Here is an 8,715-nt window from a genome sequence, read left to right on the forward strand (position 1 = left end):
TGTAAAAAAAGTTGTCAGATCGTAAATTGAACACGTTAATGGTCTCCCAAATACAATCGACACACCGCGATAAAGAGCGAACCTGTAACAAAGTTCATTTAAACATAAACATTATTTGTGGTTAATTTAAAGAAAAGAATAAGCATAGATTTTCTGTACAGTGGAGGAAAAGTATATTCTCAAAGAAGAAAGGCGTTAAACTATAAACATTACCAAATTTACAATGAATACAAAACTTACATTTTTATGTTTTTCTCATACATGGAGCAGTCCAACAATCGCTGCTTTTGTATGTGTGATATTTTGTAAAAATTAAATGTCCTGGCGTGCGCGTAAGTATTTTTTATCGTCACTAGGTTTACAAAAGCGTTTTCTTTCTTGATGATAACGTGGTTTTTCACACTAAACTTGTAGCGGTGCTACACAACACGTCTTAACAAGTCGGCAACCAAACATCAAAGGTAATGGAGTACATGTTAACATATCGGCGACCAGAAGTACAACCAACTATAAAGACTCTAGAATTTTCCTAACAAATGATAAAGTGTTCTTTCTTCTGTTTCGCAGCTTCTTGCTATCAAGCGCTGCGGCAATGATTTTAAATATCTGCGCCCAGCGAGTCATAGTATTTAAAAGTACCTTTTAAACGCTGGCCGCGCGTCTTGGTGTAGGCAAACGTTATAAACAGATTTCGTTTTTTTTTTACTCTCGTGTTGTCATGCTTAGTATCACTGCAAACTACAGCTTGGTGGCTGTCCTTTTCTCATATGCAAAATGTCTGAAATCCAATAATATCACAACCACCACCTTTGAAGGTCTCGCTGTATTGTGGTACATGAGCAATAAAAATGGCCGAAATGATGTTAACGTTGATCTCTATTCCAATTTTCTGTACAGGTTCCGGAAGTCTTGGAACCGAGGTAATGTAAAATTGTTTTTGATGTTTGTAATTGGTGCTTAATGGTGGGTGCTTCCACAACCAAGGGAGACGAATTGTTTGGTGTTTCAGGGACTTCATCGAAGATTTATACTGCATACAGGGAAAGCAGAAAAACTTAATCCGGTCACAACGCGGACAAAAGTGTGTGTTACCTTTATGGACAGTCTTTGAAGAGAATTCTAGCCACTGTAAAAATAACAGGACGACAGCTGCAAAAGCCACTACAGAACTGAACGTCGCATCGCAAACTCTGTCATTACCAAAACAACACGAGGGAGCTCCAGAAGCAGGGAATTTCAGGGCAAGCTGGACTTCTAGAACCACTCATGAGTGATGCAATTGCCCGTAGCGGGAAAACGAGGTGCAAATCCATAAAACCTAGACTGTGGAGCAAAGGGAGAATGTTACTCGGTCAGATGAGTCTTGTTCCACGCTGTTTTCAACTCCTGGTCGAATTTAGATCCCAAAAGAGGAAGACGGCTGGGTTTCAGCGATAATTTGGGCACCTGTATCGTGGTACATCTACATCTACATCTACATACATACTCCGTAATCCACCATACGGTGCGTGGCGGAGGGTACCTCGTACCACAACTAGCATCTTCTCTGCCTGTTCCACTCCCAAACAGAACGAGGGAAAAATGACTGCCTGTATGCCTCTGTACGAGCCCTAATCTCTCTTGTCTTATCTTTGTGGTCTTTACGCGAAATACAAGTTGGCGGCAGTAAAATTGTACTGCAGTCAGCCTCAAATGTTGGTTCTCTAAATTTCCTCAGTAGCGATTCACGAAAAGAACGCCTCTTCCAGAGACTCCCACCCGAGTTCCTGAAGCATTTCCGTAACACTCGCGTGATGATCAAACCTACCAGTAACAAATCTAGCAGCCTGTCTCTGAATTGCTTCTATGTCCTCCCTCAATCCGACCTGATAGGGATCCCAAACGCTCGAGCAGTACTCAAGAATATGTCGTATTAGTGTTTTATAAGCGGTCTCCTTTACAGATGAACCACATATTCCCAAAATTCTAGCAATGAACCGAAGACGACTATCCGCCTTCCCCACAACTGCATTACATGCTTGTCCCACTTCATATCGCTCTGCAATGTTACGCCCAAACATTTAATCGACATGACTGTGTCAAGCGCTACACTACTAATGGAGTATTCAAACATTACGGGATTCTTTTTCCTATTCATCTGCATTAATTTACATTTATCTATATTTAGAGTTAGCTGCCATTCTTTACCCCAATTACAAATCCTATCCAAGTCATCTTGTATCCTCCTACAGTCACTCAATGACGACACCTTCCCGTACACCACAGCATCATCAGCAAACAGCCGCACGTTGCTATCCACCCTATCCAAAAGATCATTTATGTAGATAGAAAACAACAGCGGATCTACCACACTTCCCTCGGGCACTTCAGATCATACCCTCATCTCCGATGAACACTCACCATCGAGGACAACGTACTGGGTTCTATTACTTAAGAAGTCTCCGAGCCACTCACATATTTGGGAACCACCTTAGTAAGGAGTCTGTTGTGGGGCACCGAGTCAAACGCTTTCCTGAAGTCAAGGAATATGGCATCCGTCTGATACTCTTCATGCATGGTTCGCAAGATATCATGTGAAAAAAGGGCGAGTTGCGTTTCGCAGGAGCGATGCTTTCTAAAGCCGCGCTGATGCATGGACAGCAACTTCTCTGTCTCAAGGAAATTCATTATATTCGAACTGAGAATATGTTCGAGAATCCTGCAATAAACCGATGTTAAGGATATTGGTCTGTAATTTTGAGGATCCGTCCTTCTACCCTTCTTATATACAAGCGTCACCTGCGCTTTTTTCCAGTCGCTCAGAACTTTACGTTGGGCAAGAGATTCGCGATAAATACAAGCTAAGTAAGGAGCCAATGCAGTAGCGTACTCTCTGTACTCTCTGTATTCCATGGACCCAGAGTCACACTGCCAGGTCGCGTCACTGAAGAGAATTTGTGACCTACTTGGCTCATCAGGTCCACCCCGTGGTACAAGGTCCGTTCGCCAGTGCTGATGCTGTGTTCCAAGACTACAGAACCCGTTTTCAGACAGCTCACATCGTCCAGGCCTGGTTTTGTGAGTACGAGGATGAACTGTCGTGTCTCCCCTGCCTACCACAGTCACCAGATCACAATATTATTGAGCCTTAGTGGTCTACTGTGGAGAGAAGGGTGTGTGGTCGCTATCCACCTCCGTCATCGTTATCTCAACTAGCCGCTATTTTGTATAAGATTCCGTTGAAAGCTATACAGGATCTGTATTTTCCATTCCCAGATGGCTGGAAGTTATTTGATGGCGATGGGTTTCGTACACCGTATTAGGTATGACAATGTATTATACACTCCTGGAAATTGAAATAAGAACACCGTGAATTCATTGTCCCAGGAAGGGGAAACTTTATTGACACATTCCTGGGGTCAGATACATCACATGATCACACTGACAGAACCACAGGCACATAGACACAGGCAACAGAGCATGCACAATGTCGGCACTAGTACAGTGTATATCCACCTTTCGCAGCAATGCAGGCTGCTATTCTCCCATGGAGACGATCGTAGAGATGCTGGATGTAGTCCTGTGGAACGGCTTGCCATGCCATTTCCACCTGGCGCCTCAGTTGGACCAGCGTTCGTGCTGGACGTGCAGACCGCGTGAGACGACGCTTCATCCAGTCCCAAACATGCTCAATGGGGGACAGATCCGGAGATCTTGCTGGCCAGGGTAGTTGACTTACACCTTCTAGAGCACGTTGGGTGGCACGGGATACATGCGGACGTGCATTGTCCTGTTGGAACAGCAAGTTCCCTTGCCGGTCTAGGAATGGTAGAACGATGGGTTCGATGACGGTTTGGATGTACCGTGCACTATTCAGTGTCCCCTCGACGATCACCAGTGGTGTACGGCCAGTGTAGGAGATCGCTCCCCACACCATGATGCCGGGTGTTGGCCCTGTGTGCCTCGGTCGTATGCAGTCCTGATTGTGGCGCTCACCTGCACGGCGCCGAACACGCATACGACCATCATTGGCACCAAGGCAGAAGCGACTCTCATCGCTGAAGACGACACGTCTCCATTCGTCCCTCCATTCACGCCTGTCGCGACACCACTGGAGGCGGGCTGCACGATGTTGGGGCGTGAGCGGAAGACGGCCTAACGGTGTGCGGGACCGTAGCCCAGCTTCATGGAGACGGTTGCGAATGGTCCTCGCCGATACCCCAGGAGCAACAGTGTCCCTAATTTGCTGGGAAGTGGCGGTGCGGTCCCCTACGGCACTGTGTAGGATCCTACTGTCTTGGCGTGCATCCGTGCGTCGCTGCGGTCCGGTCCCAGGTCGACGGGCACGTGCACCTTCCGCCGACCACTGGCGACAACATCGATGTACTGTGGAGGCCTCACGCCCCACGTGTTGAGCAATTCGGCGGTACGTCCACCCGGCCTCCCGCATGCCCACTATACGCCCTCGCTCAAAGTCCGTCAACTGCACGTACGGTTCACGTCCGCGCTGTCGCGGCATGCTACCAGTGTTAAAGACTGCGATGGAGCTCCGTATGCCACGGCAAACTGGCTGACACTGACGGCGGCGGTGCACAAATGCTGCGCAGCTAGCGCCATTCGACGGCCAACACCGCGGTTCCTGGTGTGTCCGCTGTGCCGTGCGTGTGATCATTGCTTGTACAGCCCTCTCGCAGTGTCCGGAGCAAGTATGGTGGGTCTGACACACCGGTGTCAATGTGTTCTTTTTTCCATTTCCAGGAGTGTATTTCTCGTGTTTCCATTATTTGGCTACCCACTGTATGTGACACTTTAATCGAATTCTTTCGCCCGTAGGGCAATTTCATAGTGTTCCATATCTGGCACATGACTTTGGTCATTATAACGATATGTTTACGTAATGTATACACATCAACATACAGCTATAAATGTCCCCGTTCATAGTCGCTACTTATAACAGTATGTTTACTTGTGTGCTGTAACATATAGCTACAATCAGCGGTGGAAATATATTTGCGAACGCCGACCGTGTGCCGCTGTTTCTTGTTGGATCGTCTGATCAGTCGGAAGTTGCATTGCAGAGGGGAGTAAATACCTATTCAAAATATAATTATTTTTGGATAGCTCAACATGAATTTCCTAAGGGACCGTAGTTTACCATGCATTTACCAGTGGAATATGGCGCGGAGAAAATATTTCACCGCATGCAACTTTCGTCCGATTTCGACGAAAGAATTCGTGACTGTGAACTCTCTATTTGGCAGAAACATAAAGAAAATTAAATAACTTCATGAAAGAGTGACACATAGATTCTATACTAAATAAATAGTCCATACACCAGATCCATTTAACTCTGAATTTATGGCAATTAATAGATGAACTTAGGCTGCAATGAAGGATTTAACATGGATGCCGTTCTGACTGGCACTTCTCTTCTCGTAATGAAAATAATTCCTTTGACGTTTTCACATACACGTCGCACAATAAATCTACTGCTATGCAGTATTGCACTTTTAGTATTTTACTTTTACTTTACACTAAAATAATATTATTCTTAACAATAATAATACGGCGGCAAGACATGCGCTTCCGACACAAGTTACAAGAGACAAGAGAAAAAATGAGTAACTGATTAACTGTTCATCGAGAATATCTCGTACATCAAAAGAATGTGTAAAAGTGTTCTTCTTCTGTCCGTTTTTCGCGCCGCGATTTTCAAAGTCAGTAACTCACTGCGTCTCCGACGGCGCTTCGACAATAAACACGTTACGTCACAGGACGTTCACCTTTTACATTCTCGCAACATTATTTGCTAACTGTAGCTCTTGCCGAGCGACTGCTCGATTAGTGAATGTTTTAAAATGATAAGGCAATCACATAATGTTACATCATGTTGTCTACCACCTTGACAGCTCCCTACTTTATCGTGTGTGTTGCAGTTCCATCTTCCCGGTTGCCTATCATTAGGTAGTTTAGAGTCTGAGCGATCCACATCTCTGATTAGCAGTCCATTTTTGTTTATGGACAGAACCTTTTCTGTACCTAGGAAACTCATGATACTGAACGATCTTACAATGAGCCCAAGTATACTCCCCGGCGGGTCAGGGATTTTCTCTGCCTCGTGATGACTGGGTGTTGTGTGATGTCCTTAGGTTGGTTAGGTTTAAGTAGTTCTAAGTTCTAGGGAACTGATGACCATAGATGTTAAGTCCCATAGTGCTCAGAGCCATTTGAACCATTTGAACCCAAGTATCCTCCAGTAGACCAACATTAAGGATATTCATCCATTATTTTGCGCATGCGTTCCTTTACCCTTCGTATATACGGGAAGAGAGCGCGTTTTTATTGAGGAACTTGATAGGTGCAAGACATTCACGACAGATGCGAGGTGAGATAGAAGCCAGGGGTCATAGCATCCGTTCAACGGACACTGATATTCAAGTGAGATGCCGAACCGAGTTCAAATCGCATTGTCTTGCGGGTTACAAAATATTCAGTTTTCGATAACTGCAGCATCACATCTCGAATGAAGTTAGCTAGTTACATGTTCAATGAAACATTTAAACTTTTTTAAATCCAAATTATGGGGAACGAATCATTTTACAGGATCTGTATGTATGATTAGTTTCAGTGAATGGCTACATACTAGCCATTTACAAGTTTCTAAATGGCACCCTGGCCAAAATTTAACATTGGTGAACATACCATTTTTCAGTCCTCCTCACGCAACTACTTTAAGAGCAGACGTTCATGAAAAACACACACTATTTACAAAGTACACCAAATCCACAATTTTGAAGATGAAATTTTGTACCATGCTTTACATGAAATCAATACTTTTACTGTTAAGTTTCTTGGATTATATATAACTTCCTTATGAAATCTAAAAATTTTATTTTCAAAAAATAATATATGTACCTTTTTCTCAGCAACCGTTCAAAAGATTTCTCTATTTAATCTGTTTTCATATTTTTGAATATATGTAATGAGAGAATTTTAATAATTTTTTAATTGTAACTCTGTAAGTATAACATAAAATCAATGCAAAATTCTAAGCACTTTGATCCATATGTAAGCTTATAGTCAGAATTCCAAATTTTACTCTTGAGACAATATTTATTGGGTTTATGGAAATAAATGAACAAAATTTCATTAGCTGTCATAGATTCTGAGAAAAAGGTACATAAACTTTAAAAAACATAATTTCCAGGAAATGCAATTTAAAGTTCAGCCTGACGTTCTTCTTATGCAATGTCTTCAGAAGGCCTCAGACTTGTACTCAGGTTCCTCTTTCTCTTCAAGGCTTCTCTTCTAGTTTTTGCCTCTTCTTACTTTCTTCCTTCCCCCTTTAACAGGTCTTCAACTACTTTTTCAGCTGCAGAGAGGCGCTGTAAATCTATTTTTCTCAAGGTGTCTCGAGTTAAATTTCCTACTTTAAATCCCATTCTCCCTAATACCTTCATTCTTCCTACGTTCCCATAGTTAAATATAAGAAATGCATCATAAGTTGCAATTCTGACAGCAAATGAAAATGTAGTTTCAGAGAATCGTTTCCGTATGAGTGAAATAGACACTCATTTGGATTCTGGATTTTGCCATGAGCACACTTTTTTAGAAGTTCAGGTTCTGCCAGAAACCTGTACGTGGGCTTGACAACATCCAGGACACCACTTGGAAGCCTCTCCTTGTGAATGTAATCGACAGAGTCGTCGCTCGCTGAGCTAGTGTTGAAGTGTTGGTTCAAAAAGTGGGCGTGGCAGGAAGGTCGCTTCACATGTTTAATTATTTACACGAACTTTGGATGCGATTTCATCATTGAAACTTTGGGGACTTATTGTCTACAAGTTCTAGAGATAAATAAAAAATAAACTGAAAATTGACATTTTCGATCAATTTCGTTAACGTCACCGTTTTTACTGGCTATCAGCTTTAAACAAAAATATGGCAATGTTCTACGCTAAGTATGATCTTATGTTAAATCTCAAGCTTGCTCTAACTACCTGCTACACATATTAAGTTATTGGACAAATGATTTTAAAAAAATGATCGGTACTGAACTTAGTTCGTGCCCCAAGTTTTTTTTTTTCTTTATTGAATTTCAATTCCCCCCCGAAGGGGGCGGGCTGGCAGCAGCTTCGTATGCCGCTCTTCACTACAGACTTTGTGAGAAATATCAAGAGAATAAATAATAAAAAAACGGGCGATAAAATCGGAGACTTAAAGAGTAACATGGCGAAAAGAAATCGTGGAACTTAAAACAAAGAACAGAGGGATGATGATGCTAATAAAATATATACGAAGCAGACAGGTAAAACAATAGACAGACAATTAAAAAACACGGCGACAGTCTGGATTCTGTTCGCAAAAGACATAAAATTCACACCTAGCGACAGCATGGTTTCTATTCGCAACACGAGAAAGACGAACAACATTGAATAGTCACTGGAACACTGCGCTAAAAAGTTGGCAAATGTGACATACCACAGTCGAGAGCAGGTGGGGGGAAGCTGGACAGAAGATGGGAAAACAAAAAAAGGGGGGAAAGGAGAGTAAAAGCGAAGGGGGGAACCGGGAAAGGAGCTGATGGAGGATGAGGAGCCAGAAGAGGTGTGGGGGGCAGAAGCGAGCGGGAGTGGGGTAGGCAGAGGAGGGGAATACAAAAGGACTTGGGGGGGGGAAGGGAGGTAGGGAGAGGTTCAGTGGGGAGAAAACAGGACGGAAGGGGGGGAAGAGGGAGCC

The sequence above is a fragment of the Schistocerca cancellata genome, chromosome 6 (genome assembly GCF_023864275.1).
Source record: "Schistocerca cancellata isolate TAMUIC-IGC-003103 chromosome 6, iqSchCanc2.1, whole genome shotgun sequence".
NCBI lineage: Eukaryota > Metazoa > Arthropoda > Insecta > Orthoptera > Acrididae > Schistocerca > Schistocerca cancellata.